Raw genomic sequence first — 22,231 nt, 5'->3', positions numbered from 1 at the left:
AGAAATGGCAGCCACACTTGTTCCCATTTAGGAAGGATTCTCTTTTCTCAGCAGTCATCTCTCCATCTCACATATATATTCACTTTGGTGACCCATTCTGTCAGTGAGGGGACCTTCGAAACCCTCCAGTGTTTTGCCAGGTTTATCCGGGCTGCATGCAAGGCTCCCCGTACCAACATCCATTGGTGTGACTTTAAACCCTCAGGCCTCTGCCCTAATATAAAGATCAAGGGGTGCCACTGTACAGACCCTCCTGCCCATTTTGAAGCCTACATTGGACTCCCCTCCAGTACGCCTGTGCCTTACGACAGGTCCACCAGATGTGTCCCATGGTTCCTGTCTCCCCACATAGCCTCCAGCACAACCTTGTCACCGACGGTACATGTGATGTAACCTTACCGGCGTAAGGTACCATCTATAAAAGACTTTGACTACATTCTCCTGCAAAGCTACTGATCTTACAGATTTCAATATACCTTTCTCCAACTGTTCCAGTTTTTCTCTGGCAGTGTGAAATGCAACTCTTGTTCACACCTCTTTCTATGTGTGTTAGTGGGGTCTATACCGGGCTCCTATGTGGCGATATAAAGAGGCAATCAACCCACGTGTGGTCTTAAAGTCAATACACAGTAGCTCTAGTGGATGGGCCTCCCTCTTCTTACACCCTACATAAGTGGGTCCTTGCATGTAGTGTGTAGCCTGTAAGTAGGCGTAACGGTCTTCCGACCTAAGTTTGTAGTCGTCCAACCAGGTGATCAAGGGGTGTCACTGCTGTACCCACATGCAATTGCCCCCACAAGTCTAGTCCCATTTTTCGCCCATCTGCTAAAGGTGGTGTCTCCCACCCCCGGGGGGAACTCCGGGTTATCCACTATTGGCGCAAGTCCAGAGATTGGGGGCTGGTGATCCCCAAACATAAGATCCCAGTAATAAAATGTAGCCTGTACCACCGGGGGGAATTTGTCGACTTGCCCCCTATGTCGTGCTGGCAACCACATTAGGTGTCCTAGTTGACGGGATCCCACCAAGGTTGTTCCATGTGAAACCCATAATTTATGTTCATCACTGCGGAACCACTCCACTGCTGCCCGGGACTGTGCTGCGCAATAATACCAAAAAAGGTTAGGTACCCACAGGCCCCCCTCCCTTCTACTCTTGTACAAGAGCACCCGTGGGAGTCTCGGTCTCTTCTGATTCCAAATGAACCTATGTAAGCTATCCTGCAGACCTGATAGGAACGACCTGGACACTCGCATGGGGATTACTTGAAATAAGTACAGTAAACGGGGTAATACGTTCATCTTAATTGTAGCGATTCAGCCAAACCAGACAGCCCCATATGTGACCAAGGGCCAGGTCTCCCAATATATCTCTCTTAAGTCCTGGGTAGTTAACCTCAAACAGTTCTGACAAGTGTTAGGAATCTGCACCCCTAGGTACCGTATATCCTTTATAGCCCATTTGAATGGGAAGGATGTCTTCAGCGATTCCACCACATTTAACGAGACCCCCACAGACATAGTCCACCGATTTGCTAGCATTCAGCTTATATCCTGATACCTGGTATAGCCCTCTATCTCCTCATCAAATTAGGGAGTGAGACCAATGGCTTTGTCAAATACAAGAGAACGTCATCAGCAAATAATGCAATTTTATGTTCCTGGGACCCATCTGAATCCCTGTGATATCTACGTTCTCGCGTATTGCCGCCGCCAGTGCTCCATCGCCAAGGCAAATAACAAAGGAGACAGAGGGCACCCCTGTCTGGTGCCTCTTCCAACCCAAATGCCCTGAGTTCCCCCCGTTTATCCTCACACATGCTGTGGGGATGAGTAAAGTGATTGAATCCAGGATCTGTAGTACTGACCTATCCCCACTCTTTGTAGCACTTTGTCAGGTATCTCCAATGAACCCTGTCAAAGGCTTTCTCCGCGTGGAGTCCTAACAATACTACCGGAGTAGCCTTACTGTGCACTATGTAACAAATTCAACGTTCTGCGTATGTTGTCCATAGCCTGTCTCTTGATTACAAACCCGACCTGGTCTGGGTGAATTAAGGAGGGGAGTACCTCACCTAGGCGGTTAGCTAGTACCTTTGCCATGATCTTGACGTCAGAGTTAAGTATCGAGATAGGGCGATAGGATGCGCATTCTACCCGGTCTTTTCCTGGTTTTGGGAAGACCGCCACCCAGGCCTCCATCATTGATTGGGGGAGCCTAGACCCTTCCCTCACTGAGTTAATAACCGTCACCAAATATGGAGCCAGGTCCCCCCCAAAGGTCTTAAAGAATTCGTTAGTGTATCCATCCAGGCCTGGGGCCTTTCGGTTGGCAGTGCTTTAATAACCTGGAGCACTTCGGTTACCTGGACCGGCGCCTCTAGATCCCTCCTCTGTTGTTTCTGACAACACTGATATACCCCTATTTTGCAAGTATTGGTCTATCTCCCCGGTCTGCACAGCAGCATCCTCTCTGTAGAGTGACTCATAATATTGAGCAAACCTCTCCCTGATCAAAGCCGAGGTCTGCACCATGGTGCCCCTGCCATCTTTTCACTCGCAAAATTTGCCTATCCGCCCTCAACTTCCGTAATTTATTAGCCAGTATCCTACCCGGTTTGTTAAAGCTTTCATAGTACACCTGTTTTAATCTGGCATGCACAAACCTCAAACTTTCTTCATGCAATTCAGTCATCTCCAGCCTCACATCTTGGAGCCTTCGGTAGTCAGACACAGAGCCTGTGGCCCTGTATCTGTCCTCCAACTCCCCCAGCCTCACCATACACTGGGCCAGTCGAGCCTTCTGCACCTTCGCCCTTTGACTTGCGCACTTAATGAAATAGCCCCTTGCCACTGCCTTGAATGCGTCCCAGACTGTGCCCACTGTGGGGCCAGAGTCCTTGTTAATGTCAAAGTATTCCTTCATAACTGGAACGAATCTTTTCACAATGTCCGGGTCTTGCAACAGAATTGTTGAGGGACCATCTTCTGTCTTTAAGCTCCACCCGCAAACTTGGAATGGTAGCCCAGACCGGGGCGTGATCTGAAATTGTGATATGGCCTATGGAGGATTCCCCCCCTCACTGAGCAAAGTCTTGTCAACAAAAATATAGTCCAATCTGGAATAGGATGAGTGCACCCGAGAGTAGAACGTGTAATTCCTCCCCCTAGGGTGTCCCAGTCTCCACATGTCACTCAGACCCAAACCCTCCACCACGTTTTTCAGAGGCCTGGACACTCTGTTGTCACGTGGGGCAGGGGTGTAGTTCTATCAAGGACGGGGCGCATGTCGCATTGAAATCCCCTGCCACCAGCACCCTGCCCCCTGCGACACCTGCAAATCCCTCTGAAGCCGCTGGAAGAAGCGCTCCTGCCTCTCATTAGGGTCGTATACACATGCCAATGTACATTCCTCCTGTTCCAACATTACATGTAAAAAGAGGTAGCGCCCCTCCGCATCTCGCTTCTCATGCAATATTTGAACCTGTACATTTTTGTGAAACAGGATTGCCACTCCTCTTTTTTTTGCTTCCTTAGCATCCGAGGCACACCGCACTAAGGGGTATTGTCGAAAGGCCAATAACCCCTCTTTCTGCCGGCGCAGTTGCGTTTCCTGTAGAAAAACCACCTGTGGGCACATCAGACGTAATTCACGCCCCAAGGCGTGTCTCTTATAAGGAGAGTTCAGCCCCTTTACATTATAGGTCAACAATTTTAGGCTAGCCATCTACCCATTCCCAACATAGCATTGTGTTACATATTTGCTTGGTCTGTCCCCCAAACCCCCATCTTCCCACCCCCTGTTCCCTAACCCTACCTCTCGCCTTTCTACCACCCACCTTTTCGCTATATTTCCTCCTTTCTCCCTCCCTCCCAATCCCTCCCGTCCTAACCCCCCCCCCCCCCCCCCCCCCGAGTGAACCACCCACCAACCAGTGTGAACCCACACTGCTTGGAATTTTAGAGAAAATAACCCACAGGCAGAACAGTTTAAACACTCTATGAAAAAAAAAAAAAAACTTAACACAACACTTACAAATGAAGTACCTCCTTCCCCCCCCCCCCTCCCGCACCCCACCTCCCTCCCTCGATGTTGTCACCCATACTCCCAACTGCTTTACTTACAGTCCAGTCCTTACAAAATGCCCATTCGACCCCTTCCCTTCATATGTCCCAATGTGCTCTACCTTAGGAGCATAACATTAAAGTACCAGAATATACTTGCGCTACACCCTCCAGTCGTGTCTGGTCAACGTTCTTTTTTGAGGATTTCTCCACCCTTTTCCATTTCTGGAGTCGCGCCTTCGTGGAGGATGCCATCCCGGACGGGGGGGCCTCTGTCTGCACCAGCCCTGCTGAAAACAAGTAGCGCCACGCCTTCCCCACTTTCCTACAGCGGGCCCGCTCTCCTTGAATCTCAAAACAAATGGCGAATGGAATAGCCCATCTGTAAGGTATCTTTTCCCTGTTCAGAATTTCAACCACCAGTTTCATGTCTCTTCTTTGGTTCAACATGAACAGGGAGAGGTCTTGATAAATCGTTACCCTTGCTCTGTTGTACTCTAGGAGAGGGCTCTGGCGCGCTTTCTGCCATAGCTGCTCCTTGCTCCCATATGTTGTGAATCTGACCACAATATCTCGCGGTTTGTTGTCTTTTGGTTTCCCCAAGGCTCTGTGGGCTCTGTCAATGCCCATCGCTCCCGCAGCAAAGCTTTCTCCCATCATCTGGGAGCAAATGGCACGCACCACCGCCGGGACGTCTTCCATACCTCCAGCCTCTGGGACTCCGCGAAAGCGAAGATTCTGCCTGCGCCCTCTATTCTCTATATCATCCAGATGATATTGTAACTCTTCTGCCTGCTCTGCCATTGTGGTCAGTCTCTTGTCTATTTCTTCATTTTTTTCGGCCTGCTCGTCAGCTCTTTCTTCTAGCGCCTCCACCCTGCCCCCCAGCTCACGGAGGTCAACACTCAAGGCGTCCACGTGCTCGAGAATCTCCTCTTTTGAAGCCAATATTTCAGCTCGGATCGCCTCAAAGCATTTCTTAACTCCGATGGAATCGCTGTGGTAGAAGCGTGAACCTCTCGCTCCTCCGTGCGGGCAGGCAGCTCCGGTTCAGACGCGTTCCGCGACTTGGGGATGCAGGGTGTGTCAGGGTCTTCGCCAGCTGCCTCGTGGACAAACGCTCTCCGTCTCTTAGCGTACCTCCGCTTTGTTTTACTCATTTTGGCGGAGCACCGCGAACTACCCTTTTCCGCTATGTTTACACCTAGGGGGCGATGCGATTGACCACAGTTGGCGCTGATTTAGGGTGAGGAGGTGCGGAGCTCGAGGATCAGGCGGCCATTCCACCTCGTGACGTCACTTCCTCTCGACTTTAGCTAATATTTTGACGTCAGCGTTTAACACAGAGATGGGGCGATAGGACCAACAGTCCAAGTGGTCTTTATTCGGTTTAGGCAGCACCGCGATCCATGCTTCCATCATGGACGCTGGCATGGATTCACCCTTCCCTATCATATTGAATAAGTCAGTTAATAGCAGGGCCAACTCCGGAGCGAATTTCTTGTAAAATTCATTTGGAAGGCCATCCAGTCCCGGTGATTTACAGGAAGGCAAGTGCTAGATAGCTTTTTGTATCTCAGCTGGGGTGACCGGCGCGTCGAGTGTGATCCTCTGTTGATTTGTCAACGAAGCTAGGTAATCTGCAATAGAATCTTCAGGGGGGCTGATCTCCTGCGCGTACAGCTCCTGGTAAAATTCACTAAAATGCCGTCGTATAGCGTCAGATGTGTTTAGTAATTCTCCCCTCTCATTCCTGATGCGGGTGACCGCTCGATCTACCTTTCGCCTACGTAGCTTTATGGCCAGGAGACGCCCTGCCTTATTGGTATATTGATAAGATCGAACCCTATTTCTGTTTTGTATCCAACTTAATTGTTCAGAATAGATAGAATCTAGCTGAAGCTGCTGCCCGCGTAACTCTTCGAAGACTATTGGAGAGCCGCCTGCTTTATGCTGCCTCTCCAATAATCAGATCTTATCCAGGCACTGTGCCAGTTGAGCCCTATGAATCCTCGCACGTTTACTAGCTATCTGTATAAAGTAACCTCTCGAGAGTGCCTTCATAGCGTCCCACACAACACTTAGAGGTGGGCCCGATTCCTTATTAAACTCTAGATACTCCTTCAGGGCCTGCCTGCAACCCTCTGCCACCTCGCCTTCTTGCAGTAAATCTGTATTAAGCGCCCATCTTTTATCCTTGACCTCTGCTTGGACGGATGGCGGAGTAACCCAAACTGGGGCATGGTCCGAAATGGTTGCAGTGCCTATACCTGATTTTGGACCCCTCTCGGCTAATGTGACATCCAGGAAAATATAATCTATACGTGAGTACGTCTTATGGTACTGGTGAAAAGAATGTATAGTCCCGCATAGTTGTGTGGCTTAATCTCCAGACATCTAAGGTCCCCATGGAATAGGCCAGTGAACCCAATGCCAGAGAGTCCTTGGAACTCAAGTGCTGAGGTTTCCCGGATCTATCCAGCATGGGATCCATAACTTCATTAAAGTCTCCCCCCATAATCAAGGAGTCCCGAGTAAATGTGGCTAATAAGCTTTTCACTTTGTCATAAAATGTCCCCTGGTGTTCATTGGGTGCGTATAGGGATACTAGAGTGAGATCTACGTGGTCTATGACAACTTGCATAAACAAAAACCGCCCTCCCGGATCACGCTTAATCTTTTTAATTTGGGCAGATATGGATGTGTGAAACAACACTGCTACCCCACGTTTTTTGGATCCATCGACAGAGGAGGCAAAAAAGATGCCAGGGTACACAGTTATGTTTTTAACACTTATTAACCCCATTCCACCATATTCTGTTGGGGTGTGCATTATTCACAGGGACAGACGTGCACTTTTCCCCTTCCAAAGGACCCTTCTTAATAATTTATTCAGACTACGTTCTTCTTTGTTTTTGAGAAACAAAGGCAACAGTTGAAACACATATAACCATTGTGGTATTATAAACATATTATACAGTGCTATTCTCCGAGGACAAGCAGGCTGCTTGTTCTCACGACTGGGTGACGTCCGCGGCAGCCCCCACCAACCGGAAAGAAGCTTCGCGGGACGGTCGGCACGCAGGGCACGCCCACCGCGCATGCGCGGCCGTCTTCCCGCCCGTGCGCGACCGCTCCCGCCAGTTCCTTTTTTTCCGCGACTGGAGAGAGTTGTGCTTCTGCCACTCTCTCTGTTTCAGCCGCCGGATTTTTCGACCGCGTTTACGCGGATCGTCGCTTCGCTTCGGATTACCGTTCGGTTTTCCTTTTTCTTGTTTGTTAAAAAAAAACAAAAAAAAAAAAACAAAAGAAAATCTCTGCGCGTGTGGAGCACGCGCTCCCCTTTTCCCTCGCTTCCAGCGGGGACGCCACGTTGCGGCCTAGTGGTCGCTCGGTCGTTTTTCTTTTCGTGGTGTGATTTTAGCCACCATTGACGACTTTGACTTCGCCGACGCGATTTTTCCGTCGATGTCCTCGAAGGTCCCGAGTGGATTTAAAAAGTGTGGTCGCTGCGGCCGGCCGATCTCGCAGACCGACACCCACGCTTGGTGCCTCCAGTGCCTCGGGCCGGAGCACAATCTCAAGTCGTGTGCTTTGTGTCTCGGTCTCCGGAAACGGACTCAGGTTGCGAGGCAAGTTCTGCGGGACTGTCTTTTTGGAACTTGCGCCGGCCCCTCGACGTCGACCTCGACGGCATCTGTATCGAAGGCCGGTTCTTCGGTACCGGTATCGATGCCCGAGACATCGGCACCGATGGCAGCGACCCCAGGAGAACAGGTCCCGTTGGCCCGCCGATGCGCCGGTGAGAGTGGGGTTGAGAGGCCGCGTGGGCAGTCGGCCCCGGTCACTCCCTCAGCTCGTGAGCCACGGGACCGACCCCTGTCTGACCCGGTGCCTCGAGACCGAGGGGGATCGACCTCCTCCTCCTCCATGCCTTCCGGCGCCGGTGACGTGCATCGAAAAAAGGATAAGAAGCGTCGTCACCGGACGCCCTCGGTGCATCCCGAAGAGGAGTCGACGCCGAAGCGTCATCGTCGAGAGGAGAGGTCTCCGTCGGTTGTGGAGGTACCGACGCGTCGGGGTTCCGGCACCTCGGTGCCGTCTCCTGGCTCCCAGCAGCTTCCGGCACCGACACCCTTACCGGCCCCACCGCCTTTCCCGGCAGCGGGCCTGGACGAGTGCCTCAGAGCCATCCTTCCGGGGATCCTGGAAGGGCTGATGCGCCAGGCTGTGCCGGCGCCGGGGGTGCTTGCGCCCTCGGCGCCGATGACTGTGGCGCCGGCGAGCTCTAGCCCGGCGCCGGGGCTGTCGACACCGCCGCCGCTTGCGGTGCCGGTCTCGACTGCCACGCAGGTGGAGTCCCCGTCGACGTCGATGGAGGGAGCTCCGTCCCCGCCGGCGCGGGAGTCCACCGCTCGACGACACCGAGACCTCGGTGCCTCGACGTCGAGCCGGGCCCGGTACAGGACTCAGCTACATGAGCTAATGTCCGATACCGAGGATGAGGACTCGTGGGGGGAAGACGAGGACCCTAGATATTTCTCCTCAGAGGAGTCTACGGGCCTTCCCTCGACCCCACGCCTTCACCGGAGAGGAAGCTCTCACCTCCTGAGAGTCTCTCCTTTGCCTCTTTTGTGCGGGATATGTCTATCAGCATTCCCTTCCCCGTGGTCTCTGTGGAAGAGCCGAGGGCCGAGATGCTCGAGGTCCTCGACTATCCATCACCACCTAGAGAGTCCTCCACGGTGCCGCTGCACAATGTCCTGAAGGAGACACTGCTTCGGAACTGGGTGCGACCATTAACTAACCCCACCATTCCCAAGAAAGCAGAGTCCCAGTACAGGATCCACTCCGACCCAGAGCTCATGCGGCCCCAATTGCCCCATGACTCAGCGGTCGTGGATTCTGCTCTCAAGAGGGCACGGAGTTCGAGGGATACCGCCTCGGCGCCCCCGGGGCGGGAGTCTCGCACTCTGGACTCGTTTGGGAGGAAGGCCTACCAATCCTCCATGCTCGTGACCCGCCTCCAGTCATACCTGCTCTATATGAGCATCCACATGCGGACCAATGTGCAACAGCTGGCGGACCTGGTCGAGAAGCTCCCGCCGGAGCAGTCCAGGCCTTATCAGGAGGTGGTCAGGCAGCTGAAGGCATGCAGAAAGTTCCTGTCCAGGGGTATTTTTGACACCTGTGACGTGGCATCTCATGTTGCGGCCCAAGGTATAGTGATGCGCAGGCTCTCATGGCTGCGCGCCTCTGACCTGGACAACCGCACCCAGCAGAGACTGGCCGACGTCCCTTGCCGGGGGGATAACATTTTCGGTGAGAAGGTCGAGCAGATGGTGGACCAACTGCATCAGCGGGAAACCGCTCTCGACAAGCTCTCCCACCGGGCGCCTTCAGCATCCGCCCCCACGGGTGGGCGTTTTTCCCGGGCACGGCAGGCTGCACCCTATTCTTTTGCAAAGCGTAGGTACAACCAGCCGGCCCGAAGGCCTCGTCAGGCACAGGGACAGCCCCAGCGCGCTCGTTCTCGTCAACAGCGTGCGCCTAAGCAGCCCCCTGCGCCTCCACAGCAAAAGCCGGGGACGGGCTTTTGACTGGATCCACGGGAACATAGCCGCCCTACAAGTGTCCGTACCGGACGATCTGCCGGTCGGAGGGAGGTTAAAATTTTTCACCAAAGGTGGCCTCTCATAACCTCCGACTAGTGGGTTCTCCAAATAGTGCGGTGCGGATACGCCCTGAATTGGCCTCCCTGCCTCCAAATTGTCCTCCGGGAGCTCAGTCTTTCAGCTCCCATCACAAGCAGGTACTTGCAGAGGAACTCTCCGCCCTTCTCAGCGCCAATGCGGTCGAGCCCATACCACCCGGGCAGGAAGGGCAGGATTCTATTCCAGGTACTTCCTTGTGGAAAAGAAAACAGGGGGGATGCGTCCCATCCTAGACCTGAGAGGCCTGAACAAATTCCTGGTCAAAGAAAAGTTCAGGATGCTTTCCTTGGGCACCCTTCTGCCAATGATTCAGATAAACGATTGGCTATGTTCCCTGGATTTAAAGGACGCATATACTCACATACCGATACTGCCAGCTCACAGACAGTATCTCAGATTCCGCCTGGGCGCACGCCACTTTCAGTATTGTGTGCTGCCATTTGGGCTCGCCTCTGCCCCACGAGTGTTTACCAAATGCCTCGTGGTGGTAGCGGCCTACCTACGCAAGCTGGGAGTGCACGTGTTCCCATACCTCGACGATTGGCTGGTCAAGAACACCTCGGAGGCAGGAGCCCTCCGGTCCATGCAGTGCACTATTCAACTTCTGGAGCTGCTGGGGTTTGTGATAAATTACCCAAAGTCCCATCTCCAGCCAACTCAGTCTCTGGAATTCATAGGAGCGCTGCTGAATACCCAGGCGGCTCAGGCCTACCTTCCCGCAGCGAGGGCCACCAATCTCTTGGCCCTGGCTTCGCAGACCAGAGCGTCTCAGCAGATCACAGCTCGGCAGATGTTGAGACTTCTGGGTCATATGGCCTCCACAGTTCATGTGACACTCATGGCTCGTCTTCACATGAGATCTGCTCAATGGACCCTAGCTTCCCAGTGGTTCCAAGCCACCGGGAATCTAGAAGATGTCATCCGCCTCTCCACCAGTTGCCGCACTTCACTGCTCTGGTGGACCATACGGACCAATTTGACCCTGGGACGTCCATTCCAAATTCCGCAGCCCACGAAAGTGCTGACGACGGATGCATCTCGCCTGGGGTGGGGAGCCCATGTCGATGGGCTTCACACCCAGGGTCTGTGGTCCCTCCAGGAAAAGGGTCTGCAGATCAACCTCCTGGAGCTCCGAGCGATCTGGAACGCACTGAAGGCTTTCAGAGATCGGCTGTCCTGCCAAATTATCCAAATTCGGACAGACAATCAGGTTGCAATGTATTACGTCAACAAGCAGGGGGGCACCGGATCTCGCCCCCTGTGCCAGGAGGCCGTCGGGATGTGGCGTTGGGCGTGTCGGTTCGGCATGCTCCTCCAAGCCACGTACCTGGCAGGCGTAAACAACAGTCTGGCCGACAGACTGAGCAGAGTCATGCAACCGCACGAAGTGTCGCTCCATGCCAGAGTGGTACGCAAGATCTTCCGAGTGTGGGGCACCCCCTCGGTGGACCTTTTCGCCTCTCAGACCAACCACAAGCTGCCTCTGTTCTGTTCCAGACTTCAGGCACACGGCAGGCTAGCGTCGGATGCCTTTCTCCTCCATTGGGGGACCGGCCTCCTGTATGCTTATCCTCCCATACCTTTGGTGGGGAAGACCTTACTGAAGCTCAAGCAAGACCGCGGCACCATGATTCTGATAGCGCCTTTTTGGCCCCCGTCAGATCTGGTTCCCTCTTCTTCTGGAGTTGTCCTCCGAGGAACCGTGGAGATTGGAGTGTTTTCCGACTCTCATCTCGCAGAACGACGGAGCGTTGCTGCACCCCAACCTTCAGTCCCTGGCTCTCACGGCCTGGATGTTGAGGGCGTAGACTTCACTGCGTTGGGTCTGTCTGAGGGTGTCTCCCGGGTCTTGCTTGCCTCTAGGAAGGATTCCACTAAAAAGAGTTACTTTTTCAAGTGGAGGAGGTTTGTCGTGTGGTGTGAGAGCAGGGCCCTAGAACCTCGTTCTTGCCCTGCACAGAACCTGCTTGAATACCTTCTGCACTTATCAGAGTCTGGCCTCAAGACCAACTCAGTAAGGAATCACCTTAGTGCGATTAGTGCTTACCATTATCGTGTGGAAGGTAAAGCCATCTCTGGAGAGCCTTTAGTCGTTCGATTCATGAGAGGCTTGCTTTTGTCAAAGCCCCCTATCAAGCCTCCTACTGTGTCATGGGATCTCAACGTCGTCCTCACCCAGCTGATGAAACCTCCTTTTGAGCCACTGAATACCTGCCATCTGAAGTACTTGACCTGGAAGGTCATTTTCTTGGTGGCAGTTACTTCAGCTCGTAGGGTCAGTGAGCTTCAAGCCCTAGTAGCTCATGCCTCCATATACCAAATTTCATCACAACAGAGTAGTGCTCCGCACCCACCCAAAGTTCCTGCCGAAGGTGGTGTCGGAGTTCCATCTTAACCAGTCAATTGTCTTGCCAACATTCTTCCCCAGGCCGCATACCCGCCCTGCTGAACGTCAGTTGCACACATTGGACTGCAAGAGAGCATTGGCCTTCTACTTGGAGCGGACACAGCCCAACAGACAGTCCGCCCAATTGTTTATTTCTTTCGACCCTAACAGGCTAGGGGTCGCTGTCGGGAAACGCACCATCTCCAGTTGGCTAGCAGATTGCATTTCCTTCACTTACGCCCAGGCTGGGCTGACTCTTGAGGGTCATGTCACGGCTCATAGTGTCAGAGCCATGGCAGCGTCGGTGGCCCACTTGAAGTCAGCCACTATTGAAGAGATCTGCAAGGCTGCGACGTGGTCATCTGTCCACACATTCACATCTCATTACTGCCTCCAGCAGGATACCCGACGCGACAGTCGGTTCGGGCAGTCGGTGCTGCAGAATCTGTTTGGGGTGTAAATCCAACTCCACCCTCCAGGACCCGAATATTCTGGTCAGGCTGCACTCTCAGTTAGTTGTTCTTCGTAGGTCAATTTCTGTTGTACCCTCGCCGTTGCGAGGTTCAATTGACCTGGGTTCTTGTTTTGAGTGAGCCTGAGAGCTAGGGATACCCCAGTCGTGAGAACAAGCAGCCTGCTTGTCCTCGGAGAAAGGGTATGATACATACCTGTAGCAGTTGTTCTCCGAGGACAGCAGGCTGATTGTTCTCACCTACCCTCCCTCCTCCCCTTTGGAGTTGTGTGTTTCATCTTTTTGCTAGTCATTCAACTGGCGGGAGCGGTCGCGCACGGGCGGGAAGACGGCCGCGCATGCGCGGTGGGCGTGCCCTGCGTGCCGACCGTCCCGCGAAGCTTCTTTCCGGTTGGTGGGGGCTGCCGCGGACGTCACCCAGTCGTGAGAACAATCAGCCTGCTGTCCTCGGAGAACAACTGCTACAGGTATGTATCATACCCTTTCTTCCCCATAAGGTTAATGGCAAAGACTCCCACCCCCGTAATTTCTGTTCGGTGTACCTCAGTAAGCGTTGCCTGTTAATTGTGTATACTTGAGTTAATTTCGAAGGTATCAATACTCCTAAATATTTTAACATCCCGTCAGCGTGTCTAAATGGAAACCCCTCTCCTTCTTGGATTGCCAGATCTGGAATTATTGACAAGGCCTGGGACTTATCCAAATTTAATGAAAAACCCACCACCTGCCTATATTCTTCCAGTACTGCAAGTAGCGGGTTAAGAGACTGTTTAATATCTGTAACAATAACTAACAGGTCGTCCACGTATGCTAGTACTTTAAGCTGGTGTCCTTCCACTTTTACTCCTTTTATGGCATCTACTCTATTTATTTGCCTCAACAGCGGTTCCAGGGAGAGCACAAATAACAGTGGGGATAAAGGACACCCCTGCCGTGTGCCACGTCCTATGCTAAATTCGGCACTTAGGGCCCCGTTTGCTAATATTGCCGCTCTCGGTTGGTTATATAAGGTTTTCACTGCTTTTCCAAACCACTCACCAAATCCCATATAATCCAACGTTTGGAAGAGGAAGTCCCAACTCACTTTGTCGAAAGCTTTCTCAGCATCCAAGCTTAACAACATCGCGGGACTTCCCTCCTCTTGACATCGGGCCATGGCCACCAGGGCCTTTCAGACATTCAAAACCGATGACCTGACAAATCCCACTTGGTCGGGCCCTATCAGCCTAGGTAGGACGGGGGCTAGGCATTCAGCTAGAATTTTTGCTATCATTTTAGTGTCCACATTTAATAACAATATGGGTCTGTATGACTCCGCTAACTCTTTCGGTTTGCCTGGTTTTGGAATAAGTGTTATTGTAGATGTATTAGCATATGGGGGTAGCACGCCATCTTCTATCACCTCTTCAAAATAATAACAATGCCTCCCCCCCCCCCCCAGCCTTCGGTGGTAACATCTTATAATATTCACCAGAAAGCCCATCCGGCCCGGGTGTCGAGTATGATTTCAATTTTTTCACCACTGCCTGTAGTTCTTTCATAGTCAGCGGGGCATTCAAGGCCTGCCGCTCCATTTCTGTCAGCTTAGGGAGCATAGTTTGTGCCAGATACTGCTTTATATGTTGTGGGTTCCCTAACTGTTCCTTTTTATACAAGGTGGTAAAATGTGTGGCTAGAATTTTTGCAATCTGGGTCGGATTATTTGTCATCTTCCCCTCTCGGTCTTTCAATGCGTCTATCGTTCTCAGACCACCCCAGGCCTTTATTACCCGAGCTAACAGGCGGCCAATTACCGTATCTTTCCAATTTATATTTCTTGTACAATTGGGACTGTGTTTCTTTTTCATGCAGTAAGGTATTAAGAGACACCTGCGTTGCCTTTAAACTTTCTAACATCAATGCTGTAGGATTCCGTGCGTGTGCCCTTCTCGCTTTTCGCAATTGTGTTTCTAATAATAACACAGTGGCAGCCGCTCTCTTTTTCCTAAGGGTGACATAGGCAATGATAGCTCCTCGCAGGACAGCTTTAGAGGCCGACCAAAAAAGGGACGCTTGTTCTGCATGTTGTGCATTATCTGTTGCATACTCGTCCCACTTCTCATTAATGTATTTTTGAAAATGGGAGTCTGCAGATAGATAAGCTGGAAATCTTCATCTCTTCCCACCCATCCCACCAATATTTGTTTCCATGTCCAGCCACACTGGAGTGTGGTCTGATATCTCTTCCGGGCCAATGGTTAACCTCTGCACTCTATAAAACACCCACGTGTTATTAACATGTAGTCCAATCTGGCCTGAGTCCCATGAGCCCGGGATCTATGTGTGAAATCTATCTCTGTCGGGTGGAGGTCCCTCCATGTATCCACCAGATCTAGGGTCCGCACTAAGTATGGCAATGTATCCCCTCTATACCCTTGATAATGTTGGGAAGTGGGATTTGTACAGTCCTGTTCCTGATCCATTACCAAATTTAGATCTCCCACTACCAATAACGGGCGATCTCCATTTTGTTGACATAACTGAATTATAGTTTGATAAAACTCTGGATCTTGTTTATTTGGCCCATAGATTACCAACAGATTCAGCTCTAACCCTTGCAGCCACACCTTTAACATCAAATAGTGCCCCCCATGGTCTTTGGCTATCAATGAGGCCCTATAGGACAGACCTTTTTTAAATAAAATCGCCACTCCTCCTTTCCGACCTTGAGGGGAACTAGCAAAAATCTCTCCCACCCAAGTTCTTTTTAATTTTTCATGCTCTACAGTGGTTAGGCGGGTTTCTTGCAAACAGGCAATGTCCGCGCCATGCCTGTGTAGAGCCGTAAGTATTTTTGCACGCTTGATCGGGGTGGTGATCCCACCCACATTCCATGTAATTATGCGCGCAGGCATGAGCTAAGCTGTGTAAAATACCATACTGTGTCGGACATTGCTTGACTGGTATTCGCTATCAAGTGTGTCTCTATCACCTGGTGTGTCTCACCCCTCGCATAACTCCACCCTCGGTATGATATTATGTCCTGTAAGACTGTCTTCTGACCAAGCAACACTGGGAGAATGTGTGTCGTTCCTTCCTCCCCTCCCCCACCTTCACCTTCCCCCCCCTGCCCCCCTATATCCCATACACTTAAACTCCCCCATAACATTTCCCCAGGCCACTATGCCCACGAAAATGTAAGAACCACGTTTTCATGCTATGAGACCCCTCCCCCATACATTAGCTCAACTTATTCTTCCCCGCACCTTCTTCACACCAACCTTACCCCCAAACAGTAGTCTGATCTTATACCATTACCCTCACAGTTCTTCTTGTTCCATCTAACAACTGGTGGTCTACCAGCACTGCCCGTGCTTCCTCCACTGTGTTAAAAGTTTGCCATCTATCTTGAATAAACAACCGCATTTTTGCAGGATATTGCAGCGCAAACTTTATCTTTTTCTCAATCAGCTGGGTACACAGGGGATGAAACTTCTTGCGCTGCTCTTGCACCATCATCATGTAACCTTGGAAAATCAGTATGTTACGTCCACCATATTTTAACGAATCTCTCCTAAGCTTGAATCCTTGCAGAATTTCAATTTTGTTGACAATTTTTGCGATCACCACTCTCGGCCTACTGTTAGCTTCCAGTCTGCGTCCAACTCTATGTGCTCGTTCGATAACCAACGAACCAGACGAGTCTGTGAGGGCCAACTCTTTTCCTAGTCAGTTCTCCAGCCAGGATTCTGAGTTGCATTCTGGGAGCTGCTCTGGAAGCCCAACTAGGCGCACGTTATTTCGCCACGAACGGCTCTCCAAATCCTTCAGCTTTGCACCTTGTTCTTTCAGCTGCTGTTGTAAACTTCGGATGTCCGGCCCATAGCCACGTGAGTCATCCTCGATCGCCGCCATTCTAGTTTCCAGGTCTCTTGTCCTGATCCCCAGGCCGTCTAGCGTTGTCTGATAGTTATCCAATTTTTCGTCTAACGCCAACCACTTCGGGGCCCACGCTTTCTCAATTGCGGAAGTCAGTTGTACCAGTTGCTGCTCCGTGAAGCTTATTGGCGCCGCCGCGGTTCCCTGGCCTTCCGCCATGTTTCCTTACTGGGTCCCGGTTTTAGTTTTATCTTTCTTTGCAGTTCGCTGCGCCATGCCTCCCGGCGATTTATTAATATATTTGTCCATACGCACGTTATATGCTTGGCTGGCGATGTTAACAGCAGCTTCTGTAGCAAAAAGAAGTGTTTTGGGGGGAGCGGGTCTTGGAGCCAGAGCAAGTCACGTCCTGCTCAGCTCATAGCGTCATGTGGTCCGCCTCGCACAAATATATTAAACAGAATCTGCCCCAGCACCAGCCACTGAGGCATTCCTCTACTCACCTTCCTTTCCTCAAAGCTGATTCCATTTACCACCACCTTCTGCCGCCTGTTGGTCAACCAGTTTCCAATCCAGTTCAGCACTTTGGGTTCTAAGTTCAGCACTTTCAGCTTATTGACAAGTCTTCTTTGAGGAACCTGTATCAAGGGCTTTGCTAAAATCCAAGTAGATTATATCTAGCCCATGTCTTTCATCCAGTTCATTGGTCTTCCAGTCAAAGAAGTCAATCAGATTTGTTTGGCAGTATTTTGCTTTGGTAAAGCCATGTTGTCTCAGATCTTGTAAACTGCTTGCTTCTAGAAAGTCAACTATCCTTTCCTTCAGCAGCGATTCCATTATTTTTCCTATCACTGACGTGAGGCTTACCGGCCTATTGTTTCCCACATCTTCCCTGTCTCCACTTTTGTGAAGAGGGACCACATCAGCTCATCTCCAATCCCTTGACACCTTTCCTGTCTGTAAAGAACTGTTAAATCCTTAAGAGGTCCCGCCAGGATTTCTCTGAGCTCTCTCAGTATCCTGGGATGTATCCAATCCTGGCCCATAGCTTTGCCCACTTTCAGATTTCAAGCTTTTTATAAATGCTTTCTTCCATGAACGGCACGGTATCTACTCCATTCTTAGATATTCCCTCGCGACCAACCGTGGTCCTTCACCATGGATTTTCTTCCGTGAACATAGAAGAGAATCCTGATTGATTCACCAAACAAAATCTCTTTCTTACTCTGTTTCATCTGAGCAGTAGTATTTCACTTTCTTATAATACTGCTGTACTTGAGTACTGTACGGAGCTGAACCTGGAAATAAAGTTTTCTAGATTTATTCTGTACATTTATAATGCCCACATTGTTTTCTATAACAAGCTAAACATAATTAAGCCACTATCCCTTGTAAATAGAACATACATAACTTAATGAACCTCAGGATATTTTAAGCCCAATGTTTCATAGACTGTCTTTGAAGTAATCTTTAAATGACAATTTTGCAAAATATGTAAGATGCAAGGATGAATTCTACAAAAAGTTTAGATGATTTTACAAGGTATAAAAACACATGTAACTTATTAATCTTTTCTAAAGAAAGGACAAATGTAAACTTGTTTAAGTGAGAAAAGGGCAGTAGAGGTCAGAGAAACAAGTCATTAGGAGTTGGAGTTCAAGTAAAACATGCAATAAAAGCCGACTGTACTTAACAGAATATCTCATGGCCCATAAGGCAGACGTAGAACACACCAGGGACCAAACCTCCCATCCCTCCCCCCTCTGAGCCTGAGACGGGGCAGAACAGCACTGAAATCCATTGGCAGCCTAAGATAGACAGGACACTGCTTTCGGCCCATTCAACACTACCAGTTCCTCCTTTTTGTGATTCGCTTTGCCGACGCTAAGGAGCCAAATGAAACAACCTCTTTCCATGCGGTGCATCCTGTTTCTGCCCCTCATTCTGGCTGCCAACCACCAGCATTCTCCATGCTGCTTCCAGAACAGGCCCCAGCCGCTTTTGCCTTTACTTTGTTCACTTCTGTTCGGCGGCCTTGCACAAGACTGGGTTCATGGTACGCCGCAGAGCCTCGAGGCCTCAATGATTGATTTTGTGTTCGGGTTCATGTCTGGCGAGGAGTCCCTGTGCCACTTGGACTGTGTATGCCGCTAGAGAGAAGCGCTGCTTGCTGTGCACATTGACCCGCTGCTCCACAGCAGCAGCAACCGGCGCGAAAGGAAGAAGAGATTGACGGGGGCAAGGCAAGGCATTTAAAAGATGGCCAGATCCCGCTTTCCTCGCCCTACTATTGATAGAATTGGACCAATAGGAGGGCAAGCAGAAGAGCACGGGAAAATCGGCCAACCCATGGTTGTGGCAGTGAAAAACTGCTCAATAAGTCATGACCCACGACTTTTGAAAAAAATCCAGCGTGTGGCTGCGGGAACCCGCCCAATTCCACGGGGATACAGAGGAACTGGCAACTCTGTGTAGATAGGAACCAGTCAGTGAGAAGGCAATTGGGGCAGAGCACTGAAAGGCAGCTCTAGTGACAGAGACTGTAGGTAGGATCCAGTCAATGGAAAGGCAGTAGGGATGGAACATTGGCAGGCAGTTCTAGTCACAGAAACTGTAGGTAGAATCCAGCCAATGGGGGTAGAATACTAGAAGGCAGCTCTAATCTCAGAGACTGTGAGTAGGAGCCAGCCAATAGGAAGGCAGTGGAGGTTGAGCACTGGAAGGTTGCTGTAGGTAGGATCCAGCCAATGGGAAGGCAGTGGAGGTGGAACACTGGAAGGCAGCTCTAGTCACACCAAGAAGTTAGATCTCAGTCTAACCACCTTGTGTCACACCAAGGAAGTTTTAAGATAGGAGACGGCATGAGCCTATCTGGCCCATTCTGTGGGTTGAAACTAGTGTGCGGAGCTTACCACCATATTGTGTGACCCCAAACATTCAAAGACACTATTTTTTTCAATCATGTTTATTGACACTATGCATATTTTACAACATTCTTGATGTCCAACTTAACAAGAAACCATCATGGGTAAACAGAAACATCTCTTATAAGAAGTCAGTGAAGTGTCTTAACAGGCATTTATTTTTGTTTTTTTCCCTCCCTTCCCCCTCCCAATTCTCGTATCATTCCCACCCTTCCCTACCCCCACAGCCCCTCTTCCCTTCCCCTAACCCTTCAGGAATTCAAAATTCTACTGCGAGCTGTGGGGGTGAGTCCCAGAAAGGTGCCCATGTTGCACAAAATGTCTCCTCGTTTAGAAGACAAGTCAGGGACACTCCGTCTTTCCAGGGAGCACATATGTATCATTGAAGAGCGCCAATGCATGATTGTCGGGCTGTCTGGGTTTAACCACAGTTGCAAAATAGCTTTTTGCCCATGAGAACCGTTCTTTGCAAAAAGGCCTTCATTCTTGTTGGGGCACGCCCTTGGATGTTAAAGCTGTGGAATAGTTGAGTGGGAGTGGAAGTCCATGACGCCTGCCATAGGGGTAGATACATACAGAGACAAATCTTTCCAGAAAACCTTCACTCTTGAACATGTCCAGAACATATGTCCCAGGTGGGCGTCTTCAGCTGCCCACCTAGGGCAGAGGTCACTGTCCTGCAGCATAGCACGAAAAGTCTATGGATTGAGACGTGCAGCCTTAGTATGAATTTATACTGTATCTCCCACCAAGCTGCATTTTCTGTCAGGCTATATACTGCCATCAAGCTGGCCTCCATCCGCTCAGTCCAAAGGCAAGTGTTCAGTTCCTCGCTCCACTGCTGGGCCACTCTGGTATAATCAAAAGCTTTGACAGAGTCTTTGAGGTGTGTGTGAAAATATTTCAGAGGTACTCTCAGCTGAGCATCTAGGCCCAATATCTCATTATACTTGTCCCAAATGTCTGAGGTTAAAGATTTTTTAGGTAATTGCTTAATATAATGACATAATTATGCATAAGCAAATACATCCCTGTTTTCTAATCTAAATTCCTCACAAAGTTCTTCAAATGACTTAAATCTCTCCCCGCTCTGATAGCACATGATAAAGATACTGGATCCCTTGGGAGGCCCAACGTTGAAAGGGCACTGTAGTACTACCTGCTGGAAAATATGGGTTACCCCTTATTGGTAGCAGAGGAGAGACCTGTCTGTTTAAGTAGAAGAATCTACTCAGCCAATGCCAAGTTTGTCTCAATGGGCAAAAGATTTGAGAGACCGGGCCCAGGGGCTCCATGCGTCCTTCAGGCACATGGAACCAATAAGCAAAGTGTAATTGACCAAATAATCTGGTTTCCGCAGTGGTGCAAGAAAATAGGATGTAGCCCGGAGCCAGTGTCATATGTGTTTCAAGCAGCTTGCTATGGAAAAGAAACGCAGATTTAGTAAACCTAGCCCTCCCTTGTTGCAGGGAAGTTGCACCTTTGAGATATTCATTCGGGCCCTTTTTCCTTGCAATATGAACAAATTTAATTGTTTGTTTAACCATCGCTCATCCCTATTTTGCAAATATAAAGGTAACATTTGATAGGTGTAAATCCAAATAGGAAGGAGGACCATGTTGTATAATGCCACTTGTCCAAGAGAGAAAGTGGAAGGGCCTGCCAGCTTCCCAAGATATCCCCAGCTCTTTTTTTAACGGTTCCCTGTTTGCAGGGTATAAACGGGTTAGGTCCACTGGAATCTGCACTCCCAAATAGGTTAATGAATGTTGTGCCCATTTCAGTGGAAAGTCTCCCTCCCAGCATTCTTTATCTCAGGTTGGTTTGGTAGAGCCATGAACTTTTGTAAATTAAGTGAGAAGGCCGAAAAATACCCAAATTCATCAATGGCTGACAACAGGTGAGGCAGAGACCTCTGCGGGGAGGTGAGTGTCAAGAACAGATCGTCTGCAAAGGCCAGGACTTTTACCGATTGTGTTGGGAGGGTGACTCCCATTATATCAGGATCTGCTAAACAGTGCGCAAAAGGGGTTCTAAATATAGCAAAAATAGCAATGGGAAAGGGGGGCACCCCTGTCTCGTTCCAACTTGCACTTTCAGAGGGGGCGATCTCATTATGTTAACCAACAGTCTTGCTGTCGGTCTCCTGTAAAGAGTCTCTATTGCTTGGAGACACCAGCCCCCCACCCCTACATAGGACAGTACTCTAAATAAGTAGTTCCAGTTACCTTGTCGAACGTTGTTTCCGCATCTAGTCAAAAGCAATGGTGTTCGAAGGATTGGCAGTGGGCGATAGATAGAAGGATCTTGCGAACATTTAGAGTTGAATGCCTGCCCCGTACAAATCCCAACCTGGTGGTCTCCTACCAGTGTGGGAAAATGCAACGCCAGGCGGTCTGCTAAGACCCGTGCCAAGATTTTAATATCTAAATTAATAAGGAGATTGGCCTGTAGATTCTAGTCAGTCTCTCAGTTTGCCTGGTTGGGTATCAAAGTAACTAAAGCTTCATTTGCATGTGGTGGGAAAGAGCCCTGTTTGTATCACAGACTCGTAATAGTCTATAAGAGAGCTACAGAATTGCAGGGGTAACATTTTATAATATTCACTTGACAGGCCATCTGGACCGGGATCCGAGCCTAAAGGAAGTGATTTGATTACTTTCTGTACTTCTTGAGCTCTAAGTGGCTGGGAGAGCTGGGTCTGTGCAGCCGGGGACAGCTTAGGCAGGCCTGCATCCTCTAAGTAATCCATAACAGAGGGTCCTTCAGCAGTACCTCCTTTGGCAAATATTTTGGTAAAGTAATCGTAAAAT

The 22,231-nt window shown here is 50.2% G+C and overlaps 1 protein-coding gene across 1 annotated transcript in view; it reads left to right on the top strand.

Annotated features, from left to right (window-relative positions):
• The window catches only part of GRAMD1A (GRAM domain containing 1A), an 894,680-nt gene that overhangs the window by 94,035 nt on the left and 778,414 nt on the right, over positions 1 to 22,231 (top strand).

The sequence above is a fragment of the Microcaecilia unicolor genome, chromosome 8, assembly GCF_901765095.1.
Source record: "Microcaecilia unicolor chromosome 8, aMicUni1.1, whole genome shotgun sequence".
NCBI lineage: Eukaryota > Metazoa > Chordata > Amphibia > Gymnophiona > Siphonopidae > Microcaecilia > Microcaecilia unicolor.
This window is presented reverse-complemented; position numbering and strand designations above follow the sequence as displayed.